This window comes from Lampris incognitus, chromosome 6 (genome assembly GCF_029633865.1).
Source record: "Lampris incognitus isolate fLamInc1 chromosome 6, fLamInc1.hap2, whole genome shotgun sequence".
Lineage (NCBI taxonomy): Eukaryota > Metazoa > Chordata > Actinopteri > Lampriformes > Lampridae > Lampris > Lampris incognitus.
The window spans coordinates 55,702,517-55,717,957 of record NC_079216.1 but is presented as its reverse complement, the minus strand read 5'-3'; the positions used below and the strand labels follow the sequence as shown (position 1 = coordinate 55,717,957).

Here is a 15,441-nt window from a genome sequence, read left to right as displayed (position 1 = left end):
TGACATAACCTTTTTTTTTTAAAGTAAATCCAACATTTCATTATTTGGAGTGCAGGGCTGGCATTTATCAAGTGGATGGCCACCATTTGTCAATACCTTTTAGGCAGTTGGATTTTTGCACCTTCAGGGGTCAGCGTGCACTGAATATTTCTGCATTCTTTTGACAGATATAAATACAATAGTGATGTAACGCAATGCCAAACTATGTCATTCCACACCATCCATCCATCCATCCATCCATCCATCCATCCATCCATCCATCCATCCATCCATTGTTTTTCTGTAACTGCTGCTCCAAGTCAGGGTCATGGTGCCATGTCATATTACAATACAATACAATACAATACAATACAATACAATACAATACAATACAATACTTTGTCAACTATTCCATACTATACTGTCCTATACTTTATCATACCATACCATACCATACCATACTATACTATACTATAAATTATTCTGTTATTCCAATAGTAATGAAGGGAGGATAAAAATCAAGCATCATATGAATGCTATATTGTTTTTTTCCCCTCCTTTTTCTCCCCAATTGTCAGTTGTACTTGGCCAATTACCCCACTCTTCCAAGCCGTCCCGGTCGCTGCTCCACCCCCTCTGCCGATCCAGGGAGGGCTGCAGACTACCACATGCCTCCTCCGATACATGTGGAGTCACCAGCTGCTTCTTTTGCACCTGACAGAGGTTTCGCCAGGGGGACGTAGTGCGTGGGAGGACCACGCTATTCCCCCCAGTTCCCCCTCCCCCCTGAACAGGCTCCCCGACCGACCAGAGGAGGCGCTAGTGCAGCGACCAGGACACATACCCACATCCGGCTCCCCACCTGCAGACACGGCCCAATTGTGTCTGTAGGGATGCCCAACTAAGCCGGAGGTAACACGGGGATTCGAACTGACGATCCCTGTGTTGTTAGGCAACGGAATAGACCGCTACGCTACCCGGACGCCCCCGCTATATTGTTTTTAAACTCTGCCCATTTTTGATTTGGTGATTGAACAAATGTGATTGTTTAAATCACATGCATGTAAATTCATTCCACTGCAAAAATAGCACAAACAGCAGAGGACGGTCACTTCTTCTCTACCTTTGACAAATGAAATGTGGGCCGTCTACATTATCCGACTCCCTCCGCGCCCCCCCAACCCCTTGCCCCTTCAGATGCAAACCTGACACCAAGATGGAAGAAGGGAGGGGTTGGATGCGGGGTCGGGACGGCTCAGGGAAGTGAAAATCTGAGCTTATTGTTTCTTCGGTCCTAATGAGGTCTGCTGATCTGCTTTGTCACCGTGTTAGCGGCAGCTGACAGACCGGCTCGACAGGCCTCTTGATTAACACAGATGTCGGTGGAGTTGATCATCGAGAGCAGTATGTAGGTCAGAGAATAACTTACGGAGCCACGCAGATGAGCATGCAAAGGGCTTGTGGCACACATAGGAACTCGCTCCCGAACCTAAAGAGAGATATGCATTGCGTGCACTCATGCACGCACACACACACCTACACACACACTCACGGATATGTAGAGAGTGACAGCTGGTAGCTGGCCAACTGACCTTAGGTCACATGCCTACATACTGTAAAGCACTGCCAAGCCCCTTACTGACCACTGAGTGCTGGACATGCTAAATGTAGCGGTATTCCTGCAGCGTGCTGTGGTGTTCACACGTTCCCACCCCTAACACCAAATGTAGAAGCTCTTTTACTCTGAAGGCCTATCCAGTAGGAGTGCACTTCAGCGCTGTAGACATTCAACACGTTGCCTTAAATGATTCCCGATGAGAGTGCACATGTGAGACTTGAAGGTACGAGGCCGTCGATGTCCTGGCCGCCAGCAGCTGGCCGCCGGCTTCACTAAAGCAGAGCTCCATATGCCACGGCAGCGCTTCAAGAAGCGGATCTGCCCTACGGAGAGGGAAGATGGCAGACGGATTCGAGGAAGATTGAGAGAGACAAAGAGAGGCGGAGTGGTTTTACAGCCAGGGCTGCCTTAAATCCCTTAAGTGTGTATCTTTACACACCCGCTCACTCTTCCGCTCTTATCTCAGCCACATTAACCTCAGGATTAAAACCGACGCTCCCAGGGCCACTGGCCGTGTGAGGATCCTGGAAAAACGGCGTGGCATGTGTGTGTGTGGGAATATGTTCACGATTCAACAGGAACACGGCGAAACATCGTTTTTTTTTTAAAACCGGAAACTGTCTTGTGTGTGTTGTCAGAAATTGATGCCGACCTGAAGTGCACAGGAAATGGTGCACCGTTCTGCATCGTTGCTTTGAAAATAGCAAACGAGCACATGCCTTAATTAAGCTGGCCCACACAGAATGAGGCATGTGAGACAAAATAAAAACAAAGCCTCCCATCATTGATCTTTTTCTTTTTTTACCCCGGGTCTGAGCCAGACAAATTGGACAGGACTTGAGCTTAATTAGTTGAAAGTGTGCTAGAAACCCTGCAGTGTGCTTGCTTGCTCAGTCCACCTATCGCTTTCTGCTTGTCCTCCGTTAGCCTCCCAGACGCTCGCCTGCTCCAAACCCCAGCGATTAATTGGGCTGGAGGAATGTCGATATTTATTGGAGCTGGCTGCCGGTGGAAGAGGATAACCTTTGAACTCCGCGCTGCGTGATGCATCTGGTCGGGACCAGTTTGCCCCCCGCGGCACCGGAGAGGCCCTGCACGCTGTTGTAGATGTACTATAGATGAGAAATAAATTATAGATAAGAAAGACGAGAGAAAGAAATGAAGATTAGAGAGAAACTGGGTGGACCCAAAGGGGTATAAAGAGAGAGACGTAAACAACAAGTTGCCATTCTTGCACCACTCGGCCTCCAGAAATGTCAACACTTTATCCTAGTTATACACTTACTAACTGCAATGCATTGAAGCACCCTTTCTTTAGTGTTAAATCACTCAAAGTGAAGTCATGGTGGAGGAAAATAACACAGAGGTTGCTCTCTCACTTCATTACTGTCTTTTCCAAGTCGATCTCTGTCTCCACCTCCATCTCTGTCTTTCTTTGTCTCCCCCTCTCTCACCCTCTCTCACGCTCTCACTCTCTCTCGCTCTCTCACGCTCTCTCTTGCTCTCTCTCTCTCTGTCTCTCTCGCTCTCTCGCGCTCTCTCTCTCTCTCTCTCTGGCTCTCTCACGCTCTCTCTCTCTCTCTCGCTTGCTCTCTGTCTCTCTGTCTCTCTTTTGCTCTCTCACTCTCTCTTGCTCTCTCTCTTTCTTTGCCTCCCCCTCCCTCCCTCTCTGCACACAAGTCTGCGTCTGCCTGCGGTGAGCATGTTTGTCTCTGTGTCTGCGTATGGTCATGTCGGGGTTATTGCACCACAGGGGGCAGGTCTCTGGCAAATCGCCGTTGGCCATCATCGCCGTCACCCCGATTCCCCCTTTCCTCGTCAGGGGACAAGCCTGCAGCTGCTGGCACAGCTGGAGTTTTCATCGCGTTCCTCTTCCGCTAATCTACCTTTGACACACTCGCCCCATCACCTCATTTTAACTCTTCCAACCGCGTCGTGGCTCTTTGGACTATACTTATTTTCCCGGGGGGGGCAGAGGGAAGGGGTCTTATTTTAGTCTGGATGGGAATTTGTTCTTTTTTGGTGGTGTCCCCTTGATTGAAGCAAATATGAGTCCCTCCCCTACAAACACACACACACACACACACTTCCCTACCCAACTCTCTTTGATATGCACCATCTCTCTGTTTTCCTGCATCTCTCCACGGCTGTGACTTTCCCCCTCTCGCTCTCCTGCTCTCACTTCCTCTCCTTTTTGCAGTCCATATCCTGGTCTGGGTTTAAGTTGGGGCTCCCCGCGTTGTTGCCTTGTGTCGCCTGCTTTTACAGTTTATAGCCATGGCGTCAGCGTCTGTGTTTTATGAAGCAGCTGGAAGGGTCGGGTGCCAAACGTTTTGGCAATTGTCCGACAGCGCTGTGTGTGTGTGTGTGTGTGTGTGTGTGTGTGTGTGTGTGTGTGTGTGTGTGTGTGTGTGTGTGTGTGTGTGTGTGTGTGTGTGTGTGTGGTGCTGATGGATCTATGTCTAAGAGCACGTCTGTCTCCATTGGAAGGGGGACATCTGGGTTCAATAAAGGTCCGCCAACCATGAAGTGTGTATTGGAGGGATCTATTTGGAGACTTCGGTTTTAAAGAGAGGACTGTTTAAGGGCTCGTCACCCGTCTTTTCCTTGGAATTAGAGCCGCACAGCTCTCCGGAGGGGCTCGAATCAAGTTTGTTTGTTTGTTTTTCGACAGTCAGGACTTGTTATATGAGTCAGGTTAAGCGATGGTGTGCTGGGAGTGAGGGAGGGAGGGATACTTGTTTCTGTTTACTGACGTGGAGAACAGTAGTTTCAGATGGGGATTTGATGAGATGCTTTGTCATAGCTCTGGCGGATCTAAGAGACCGGTATGTTGCGAAAGATCCAGCTCTTTTTTTTCCCCAGCTTTCGAAATTGGGGGCGAGTTGGAGTCGACTCGTCGGTGAGCTGGGGGGGGGGGGGTTAAGGGCGGGGGGGAGTGAACCGATAACGGCCCGCCGGCTGGTTTGGATGAAGGCTGGTGTGGTTTTTGTTGATGGAGGTGAGTTTAGTCGGGCCTGGGAGAGGGCAGGCCGGCCTCATGTGGGGGGTTGCGGTTGCATTGCGGTGGGATTTCCTACAGCCCTGTGTCGCCGGGGCAGGCAGAGGCGTTTAGCTAATCCTCTTAGCCCCACTCTGTAACACACAGACACAGAGCGCCTTCCCTGCCCGTCCCTTCACATTTGATCAGTCTCCTGACGTTTCAGCACCCAAATCCATCGCCGGTCAGACTGGGATGCACAACGGCGCCGGGCGATATGGGAAATATTACCAACGCGATAATGATGTGAATATATACACATCACGATACCTGCAAAGTTAACCCTGGCTCAGATATTTCAGATGTCATTTTGTGAGCGATGTTTAGGTCATGGATTCTGTCTTATCATTAGGTGACATCACAATATAACGTTACTTGAATGCCCTCCCGGTGCAATGCCATTAAAAGACGATAAACGATGATATTGAAATATTGCCCAACCCGAATTGCGCAATATGTTTGTATTGACACTGCATGAAAATGTTCACCCCACTTTCCTTTCACATCTGTGCACCAGATCTAGCACCGTTAGAGCACCACTGCACACAGGGACACGATGTGCCCGTGGCTCGTTGCATGCAGATGCCTGCTCTCCCACTCTGTTTGTCTTTTTCTTGCTTTCTCTCTTCCCGATCCTTGATCCTTTGCATCGTTGGTTTTGTTCCCCTTTCCTCTCAGCCTTTAACGCTTGCTCGTACAGTAGATACAGTAGAGGCATGACGGTCCGCTAGTAGATCAGTGTGTCAGTGAAGCGGTAATCTGCTTGGGCGCTGTGCTTCTCTGGGTTGGCAGATGGGACGGATATCCCCACCCGCCATCTGGACGGCCTGGCACGGCGGAGATGCAGCCGTGGCCCAACACAGAGCAAGATCAGGGGGATTACTGTTTCGCCTCGCTCTCCCCCGGCAGCACTTCTGTTTGTGCGGACATGTCACATAATCGCAGTGCCCATGTGATTTGCGCCGACGTTCACATTCACATTCGCCCCAGCCTGTCTTATCCGAGGGCGATGCGAGGCCCATGTCGTGCTCTGCACATAACGGCGCGGAGGTCATAGAGCTCCCGGAGCTCCTTTTTGTTTTTAGGGATTTATATCACGGTGGAAGCCGGATTATGCGCGCATGACTGAAACACGTGTGCGCGGACATGTGGGGTACCTTCGACGGTCGCATCGACGCATAGGAGCCCTTCTAACACGCCCTTTGCTGCACCATTACTGTTGATGGTGCGGCTTGTTTTAGTGGCGCTGAACGTTCTCCAAGCCCATAGGTCAAATTAAGTACAACCGGGGCCTCTTATTTCCGTGTTGGCTACCCGGCGGCCTGTCTGTTGGTCTGAGCCAAATGGCGCTCTGTGGCCACACCGCACGGCAGACCCTCTTGGGTTATGAGCTTAAACCTCAGGAGCCATTGTGGTCAGCCTGCAAATGAATGCTTTCCAATCATTATTATTGCTTCAGGCAAGGAGTGAAAAGGGGTGAAGAAAGAGGAGAGGAACACAGGAAAAAATGGGGGGGGGGTTTATTAAGATGGAGGATAGAAAAGCACGTCTGTTGTCTCTGTTTAGCATGGACTCTGCAGGGTGAACATGGAGCCGCAAAGACAAACATCAGAGACAGGGAGAACACTGTGTTCAGCTATATCACCAACAACCCTCGCTCAGGGCAGACGGCTAGTGGGGAATGGGAGGGGAAAACCGGAGAGAGCGAGAGAGAGAGACTGCGATAAAGGAATGCAAGGGAATGTTCATAAAAGGAGGGGATGAAAGAACCACTGACATGGTTTCAATCAAGCGAAGGTGCCCCGGCTGAAAACGGGTGAAAGGGCTGCCGAGACGCTCAGATGTTTCAGCTAATTGGGATCCTTGAAGTTTTACTGGTCAGGTCACTTGAACATGATAACTTAAGACCGAGATGAAGCGCTCAGATCGACACTCCCGTTTAGAGACGCTTCATGAGGGAGGGCCTGCACAGTAGAACCTCAAAGCCTCTTTGGAGACAGGAAGTCTTTGGGCTGGGCAATAAGTCAATGCTGTTGTTTATCGTCTTTCAATGCATGGTAGTGTATTGGGATTAAATTTGGATGTTTTCATATTCTCATACACAATTTTGTTGTCTAGATTAATGATAATTAGGGCTGCAGCTCACAAATTATTGTGATCATTGATTAATCTAGTGATTATTTTTTGATTAATCATTTAGTCTGTTAAAGGTCAAAAATACCGATGAATGCCATCTTCCATCCATCCATCCATCCATTATCCAAACCGCTTATCCTGCCCTCAGGGTCGTGGGGATGCTGGAGCCTATCCCAGCAGTCATTGGGTGGGAGGCGGGGAGACACCCTGGACAGGCCGCCAGGCCATCACAGGGCTAAATGCCATCTTAAATTTCCAAATTCCAAATTCCGGGTAATGTGGCGGTCTATTCCGTTGCCTACCAACAAAGGGATCGCCGGTTCGAATCCCCGTGTTATCTCCAGCTTGGTCGGGCGTCCCTACAGACACAATTGGCCGTGTCTGTGGGTGGGAAGCTGTGTTGTGGGTATGTGTCCTGGTTGCTGCACTAGCGCCACCTCTGGTCGGTCAGGGCGCCTGTTCGGGGGGAGGGGGAACTGGGGGGAATAGCGTGATCCTCCCACGCGCTACGTCCTTCTGGCAAAACTCCTCACTGTCAGGTGAAAAGAAGTGGCTGGCGACTCCACATGTATCGGAGTCTGCAGCCCTCCCCAGATCGGCAGAGGGGATGGAGCAGCAACTAGGACGGCTCGCAAGAGTGGGGTAATTGGACGGGTACAACTGACAATTGGGGAGAAAAGGGGGGGGGAAAGCCCCCCCCCAAAAAAAACTGTTGACTCAGTCTGGCCAACAGCCAAAAAAACCCCTATTAATCTCATAATGATATAAATTAGAGGAAGGCAGGCAAATCTTAGCTTACCCTAGCATTTATGAAAAAACAGCAACCGACAACTCAGACGATTAATTGACTACCAAAATTGTAATTGATTAATTGACTAATTGTTTCAACATGAGTGATAATAAAATCTCTTGACTAAAATTTCTCACAAAATGGAGTCTGGAGTATTTGAGGGAGCGTTATTTGAAAAGTAGTTTTGATTTGATGTGATACTTTGCATTACCAAACAGTTCAGCGTGATTAACTTCAGTTCATTCCTAAATATGGTGTATTTTTGCATAGCTAACAGATATTGCGGTTTGTATCAGCTTATCTCAAGGCCATGCCTGTCACTGTTTTGTCCGGGGACAGAGGAGTACAACCTGCCCTTCCTGCGAGGCTAATGTGTTAAATTTGGTATCTATCCTGCTGCAAAAACAATTTGTCTCAGAGCTTGACAAAAAGTCCACAATTAGAATAGCTTCATTAAATGTCAGGTCTCTAATGAAGAAATCACAGAGAGTTGTACAGATGTACTCTTAGGCTCCCCTTCGTTCAGAGATGGTCGTGCCCTCTTCACATAGACGGTACATCTGTCGCCATCTTACAATGCAGTGATTGCAAACATTCCCAAATGCTCTGTGAACAGTACACATGGCCACTGAAACTCTAGTTAATGGTTCACGGCAATTTGCATATGACGCCGATCGTTGGTTTCGGTCGTTATACAGCTGTATAGTTTATAGGGGTGGGGGTACCTGCCGTCAGCTGAGAGTGAAGAGGTCACTTAGATGAGTGATGAAGTGTTTCGCTCCCAATAAACGTTGTGTCCAGATGAACTGATTCAACTTTCTGTGACTTTCTTACCTGGGTTATTGAGCATGCATAAAGACATCCAACAAACAAAGCAGTTTTAGTTAATTATATTATTAATTAGTATTGATTTCACGTTTTTAACTGAACTTGGGGGAATAGCATGAACCTCCCACATGCTACGTCCCCCTGGCCAAACGCCTGACTGTCAGGTGAAAAGACGTCACCGAGGCGACTCCACATGTATGGGAGGAGGCATGTGGTAGTCTGCAGCCCTCCCCGGATCGGCAGAGGGGTTGGAGCAGTAACTGGGAAGGCTTGGAGGAGTAGGGTATTTGGCTGGATACAATTGGGGAGAAAAAGGGGGGGAAAAAAGATTTTATTATGAATTATTGTCTGTCATCTGCACTGACTATGACTGTTTAGTTATAACTGGTGACTTTAACATTCATATTGACAACATCATCAAGGAAATGTTGTCGTTCCAGGAAGCTTTGGATTAGCTCACACAGAGCAAAGGTCATACCTTGGACTTAATTATCTCTAAGGGCCTGTTGATCTCACAGACTGACATGATGGATCTTGCTCTACATGACCACTCCTGTGTTTTCTTCGATATGTCTGCTACTCCCATCACCCGTACTAGAACAGGTCCAGTCAAGACACATTTCATCAAGGAGAATGCTAATACTGTCCTCATTCAGCCCATGTCTATGTAAATCACTGGCTTTTACTTCTGTTAATGAGCCCTTAGACCATTTCAGTTGTAAAATTGAAAGCACCATTGATGCCATTGCACCAGTCAAGGTTAAAAATTTGTCTTGCAAGCAAAAAGCACCTTGGAGAAATGCTCCCTCTGGAAACATTCAGAAAAGGCAGTGCAGAAAAGCGGAGCGTAGAAGAAAACAAAAGTTTCAGACAGACCATAACATTTAAAAGGAAAGACTGTGTATATATAACCTAGAATTAAGACAGGCTTGACAATGCTTTTTTGCTAACATAATTAACAAAAGCATTAACGCCGCATGCTTTTTGTTTTCCACTGTTGTTACCACAGCTATGCAGGCGATACTCAAATATACATAGCTCTCTTGCCAAGTGATTATGGTCCCTTAGACGCACTTCGTCAGCGCTTGGAACAAAGTAATGACTGGCTGTCCCAGAATTTTCTCCGATTAAGAAAGATAACACTGAGACCATTGTGTTTGGCCTAGGAAAGAGAGGTTGAACATTTTTGCTCACCTTGAATCCCCGTCAGTCAAGACTACAAGCCAAGCCAGAAATCTGGATGTAGTTATTGGCTTGGAACTAAATGTTGGTAGCCATATAAATACAGTAAGCCTGTCTTCTTTTTACCTTTTCATCTTCTTCTGTATGTATGTAAAGCACATTGAATTGCCTCTGTCTGTGAAATGTGCTATATGAATAAACTTGGCTTGCCTATATGTATGTTATGCATCGATGTCCTGTAAAATTCACCATGCTTATCGAGATGGTCATATTTCCCATAGTGCCCAGCTCCACAGCTGGGGTGCTGAGGAGAGGATGTGGAGGGACTTATTTGCGCTGCATCTCTGAGTTTGAAAGTGAGCATGTCAGGATTGTGGCTAAGCCCACGGATAAAGAAAGGTTGGAGGTGTATTTGTACGATGTCTTCCGCTCCGTGACAGCCATCAACACAGGTCTCACCCCCTCCCTCCTTTTCTCTCTCTCTCTCTCGCTCTGTCTCGCTGTCTTTTTTCCTGCTTGTGACAGCTTCCTTTAGCCTGCTCTTTTTAACTTCCTTGGGAGGTGTCCTCTTTTCCCTCTTGTACTTTCCCAGACTTCAGTCAGTTCCTCCCTTTTTTCGAACTCATGATACTTGGATTTTTGTCTTTCCCGACTTCTAAAGTTGTTTTTTTTTTTTGTTCTTCTCCTTCTTTGCTCTGTTTCTAATCAAAAGCATAACTAGACAAGGAGAGGGGAAGTTATTTTTAGAAGTGTGCGTCTGTCCTGGGACGGGAAGCTCCTTCACCAGTAAATATCGCTCCTCCTCCTCCTCCTCCTCCTCCTTGTCCTGCTCCCTCCTCCTTTAAACTGTATCCTGTCTCCTTTTAATGCACTCCAGAACATGTTTACACCACATTAAGGCGCACCGAGATCTGTCTGCTGGCCTTTGTGGTGGTGAGGGGTAAAATGTTATGTGTAGTGTTGTGGCAGACAACAATGGGATCATTGTGTGTGTGTGTGTGTGTGTGTGTGCGTGTGCGTGTGCGTGTGTGCGTGCACATGGCAAGGACAATAGATTTCTCGGCAGTTTCCTGTGTCTTTCAATGGGATGGGACAGTTATTGGTGTGAGGATGAGAGACATTCCTCATGTGAGGAAATGACACACAGGTCTTGAATGCCGTTGTGATATAACAATGAAGATTTGTACCCTAGAAAACACACATGCACACACGTACGAAGCCTGAGGGATCTTAAAAGTTTCACACACACAGGTTTTGTGTGCATATTTTCTACCTTTAATTTAACAATGCAATGGTTTACTGAGCACATGTTGGTGCATACTTTGGTTTTGGAGCCACTCGTTTGAAGTAGGTTTAATCCCCAAATCTCAGAACCATTGTGACACAATCTGTGGCATGAACTCTGTCTTTGCTGAAACCATAAGGAATACAAACGGGTATTTCAATTACATGATGTTGCCCCCATGTGGTACCCCTTTTCAGTCACTATCACCTCCAAAAAAGGCTTTTCTTTGTTAACAGACTGGACCTTCTCCCCTTCTTATCAGTCGTTGTCTGAGCTTGTCAGGACGTCCGGGTAGCGTAGCGGACTATTCCTTTGCCTACCAACACGGGGATAGGCGGTTCGAATCCCCGTGTTACCTCCGGCTTGGTCAGGCATCCCTACAGACACAATTGGCTGTGTCTGTGGGAGGGAAGCTGGATGTGGGTATGTGTCGTGGTCGCTGCACTAGCGCCTCCTCTGGTCGGTGGGGGCGCCTGTTCAGGGGGGAGGGGGAACCGGGGGGAATAGCGTGATCCTCCCACATGCTATGTCCGCCTGGTGAAACTCCTCACTGTCAGGTGAAAAGAAGCAGCTGGCGACTCCACATGTATCGGAGGAAGCGTGTGGTAGTCTGCAGCCCTCCCCGGATCGGCAGAGGGGATGGAGCAGCGACCGAGACGGCTCGAAAAATAAGATAATTGACCAAGTACAATTGGGGAGAAAAAAGGGAGGAAAATCCAGAAAAAATAAAGAATAAAACATTCAGTGCCACAAAAAACTACGCTCCAGAACATTGCCTTCAGAAAGTTCGGTGTCACAGTCCCTAAAGCGCCGATCCAGAGTTTATTGAACCTCAGTCGGCTCTGTATCTCTCATAATCTATCACCCCCGGCGTTTTGGCACTAAAATTGTTTTCCACGATCAATGGCCACATGCGGCTAATGCTTTATTCGCCACTCTTCTGCCATCATTGTTATTATCAACAGGAAAGCTTTTGATCCCCAAAGCAGCGGGCCTAAGGGATGGCTTTATTCCGGATGTGCTGCAGACTTGACTGCTCCTGTTGCGGTTTGATGAGAGCGCTTGCTGAAGTCGGTTTAGGATGTCTCATCGGGTTTTTCCACCTCAGGAGCTGCAGCTTTGTGTTTGGCCGCGTTTGTAACGGAACACGATCAATGAAACTGATGAAATCAAAGCGGCTTGTCCTCGCCTGGCCTCGGCACTGAGCAAATAGACATGGATATTCCTTCGCCTCGTAAAAGTGGAATAATGCAACCCTACAACATCATTTACAGAGCAGGACACGATTTATATTTTCACCTTGTACTTTTCCTGCATTTTAGTGTTGGTTTTTTTTAGATGTAAAACATCTCATGAGCCTAATTTCTAACTCACTCACTCACAGACTAGACTGACATGTAGTCACCCACCCCTCCAAAATGTTTGTGAGTTAGTGCATCTAACAATATAGGCTGCTGTAGAAGGCCAAAGACTTTATGTTTATCTAATTAACATTATAATCCTCATTGGTAAGAAAATTGGCTTAATATATTTTTCTGCCCCCACCCCCAATATTCTGTCTTCGCCTCTCCCTCATAGTCCATCACTTGGTATTGCCCATGCTGTTTCACTTGAGGCAGGATTGCACAGAAACACCTTTGACAGAGATGCAAGTAAGACTGTCACTGTTAACATGCTCAAGTCAATCTTTAGGTACGGTTTTGTTTTGGTTTTTTTTACCTCTTTTTCTCCCCACTTGTATCCAGCCAATTACCACACTCCTCCGAGCGTCCCGGTCGCTGCTCCACCCCCTCTGCCGATCTGGGGAGGGCTGCAGACTACCACATGCCTCCTCCCATACATGTGGAGTCGCCAGCCGCTTCTTTTCACCTGACAGTGAGGAGTTTCACCAGCGGGACGTAGCGCATGGGAGCATCACACTATTCCCCCCAGTTCCCCCTCCCCCCAAACAGGCACCCCGACCAACCAGAGGAGGCGCTTAGTGCAGCAGCCGGGACACATACTCACAATACGGCTTCCCACCCGCAGACATGGCCAGTTGTGTCTGTAGAGATACCCCGACCAAGCCGGAGGTAACACGGGGATTCGAACCGCCAATCCCCATGATGGTAGGCAACGGAATAGACCGCAACGCTACCCGGACGCCTCCAATTACAAACTTAACATAACGATGCCGTGTTGTTCTGTTTGCAACAAAGTCACACAACCAGTGTTTGATTGTTTTAGGTGTGTGTGTGTGTGTGTGTGTGTGTGTACGTGTATGAGAAAATAAGTGGGTAATGCACTGTAAAGCTCTCAAATTCTACAGTTGTTAAACAACAGAGCACACAGTGTTGTAAAAAGAGTCGCGCTTCACACCTATGACGCCATGTGTCCTTTATTTGGGCCATTACACTCCTATTACCAGTATACTTACGTACATTAACCCCGGCTAGCGTGTTGGCACAGCAGCCACATTCACAGACAGGGGACCTGGCAGCCCACTTTTGCACCTGCAGCAGTCAGCATGCACTTCCTCTGGTCCCTTCAGTGGCCGAGCCCAACCGAAACCCTTTGCAGTGTGTAACCTCTTTCATCCCTTCCTCTCCTCCCTCCCTGTGCCCACGGGCTTTCATCTATCACTGGCCTCCGCTGTGTCTCTGCCAGTTCACTCTGAAGCACTTAAAAAGGGGTGAGAGAGGGTAAAGGCGGGAGGATCAATGGTGCGTGCCAGCCACGGTCAAATAAGTGGCCAAGGTGCCAATGTGAGAAATAGCTGTTATCTTACGGAGGATGGAATTTTTCCCCGAGCTTAGTGTATCGCCGCCGTGCGAGGACTCGGCATATCAAGGGAACTCGAAATTCCTGGAACTGGAGCGGCGCGGATGTTCTGTACCTCGCCGCTCTGCAGCCCACATAAACATGCTTTATTGATACAGGGAGCAGAATAAAGGGCCGCGCTCAGCGGAACTCCCGGGAAGTCAGTGGACCTCTAACAGTGAAAATGCATTTAACTGCTGAACTGCAACATGCTAAATCCAGGCCCGGTCCAACGGAAGCCGGTTCAGACGCTGGAAGCGAGACGTAGTTAAGCTAAGCGGCAACTGAAGACATGGTGAGACGAGGACCCTGGCGGTGAGGCTAGTGCTCCTGGCTCCTGGCTCCTGGCAGGGGAGCCCCCTATAAAGCAGACCTATTAAAATGCTCCTCTTTCCCCGAGGAATCGAGCAAGTTAATCAGAACCAGAGCTGTGGATGGAACCACTTACTAAACGCTTGCACCGCACTAAGCTGGTCTCAGGTAGTCGAGTGCCCGATTCCCACCAAAACCCAATAGGGGACCCCGACCTTCCCGCCAATAAAAAAGCGCTGATGTGGTAGCCATATATATTTATGAACGTCACAAGTACTGACATAGGCATGTGTGTGCCTTCAACCACATGCGCAGCAGTAGTACAAATTGCACTGTTCGAATATCATGTAGCGCATGCTTTCCAGTTGTCTGCCCCCGCGTCTCGGGGTATGAGGCTGGGCTGCATGATTGCTCCGTCTCACTTCTGGTCTGTGCTCTGGGTTTCTTTTTACTCCGATCATGTGGACGAGCGTGTGTGCTCTGATTAATCGTGACCCGTCACCGTGACGGACAGGGTTGCAAAAATCCAGTCACAGTCTCTCCCCCATCCCCCCCCCCCCGTCATGTTTGTTTGAATGTTTACGGATGCTATATCTTTTGTTGGATTTGTGTATGTGTGGATTACAACGCTTAATGCCAACACCACTACAGGCTTAACTAGGGCTGCGCTCAACAAAAATGTTAAAGGTTATGGAAAGATTAAAAAAAAAAAGAGAGAGAGACAGCGATTGATTCATGCTAGAGCCTCCCGTTGTTAGCAGATCTGTGCTATTGAATGCGCTTTTTGAACCCTTCTGCAGCCTATTTTACATAATCCGCTAACAAAGACGGTCGCTTGTATATAAAAGTATTATATAATACAGTATAAATACAGTAGCAGAAATGTCACCGTGCAGTATTCGCTGCACTGAGTATCTGCACAGTGATATGAATCGGGAGTTTTCCCAACAAAGCCAACAAAGCCGAATCCGGCAAAATGACAGCTGGTCTTTGGAATTACGTGTCAATGCTTATAAAATTTGGCAATTTTTTTCCCCCAAATTCTCAGTTAAGGCAACCCCTGCTATATGGTGGGCCCCACTCCCCCTTTTGCCCCTGGGGGTCCGGGTCTGCTAAATAACTTTCCCGGCGCTTATTCGTGTTCCAGTCAGTTTCCCAAACTGCAAGCAAGTCAGGTGCTCAGGATCACTCCCTCCCACACATGTAGGAAAAAGTGTGTATGTGTGTGTGTGTTTTTGGAGAGGTGGGTGGGTGGGTTGGGGTGGGTGGGGGGGTTACAAGGAGCAAGGGAGACTCGGCGAGAAACCGTTTTAGCAGTTTCAACTTTAATCGGCTTATTATTTTAAAATTCTGCTTCTAAACCATTTTGCAACGTGATGTCTCCGAACCTTCCCTTTGCCGTTTGCCTGTGTGTGTGTTTTAGATGCATGCCTCTGTGTGTGTTTGTGTGTGTGTGTGTGTGTGTGTGTGTG

The 15,441-nt window shown here is 48.1% G+C and overlaps 1 protein-coding gene across 4 annotated transcripts in view; it reads left to right on the top strand.

The window, feature by feature from the left end:
• The window catches only part of mtss1la (MTSS I-BAR domain containing 2a), a 41,985-nt gene that overhangs the window by 7,208 nt on the left and 19,336 nt on the right, over window positions 1-15,441 (top strand). The gene's annotated exons all lie outside the window — the stretch shown is intronic.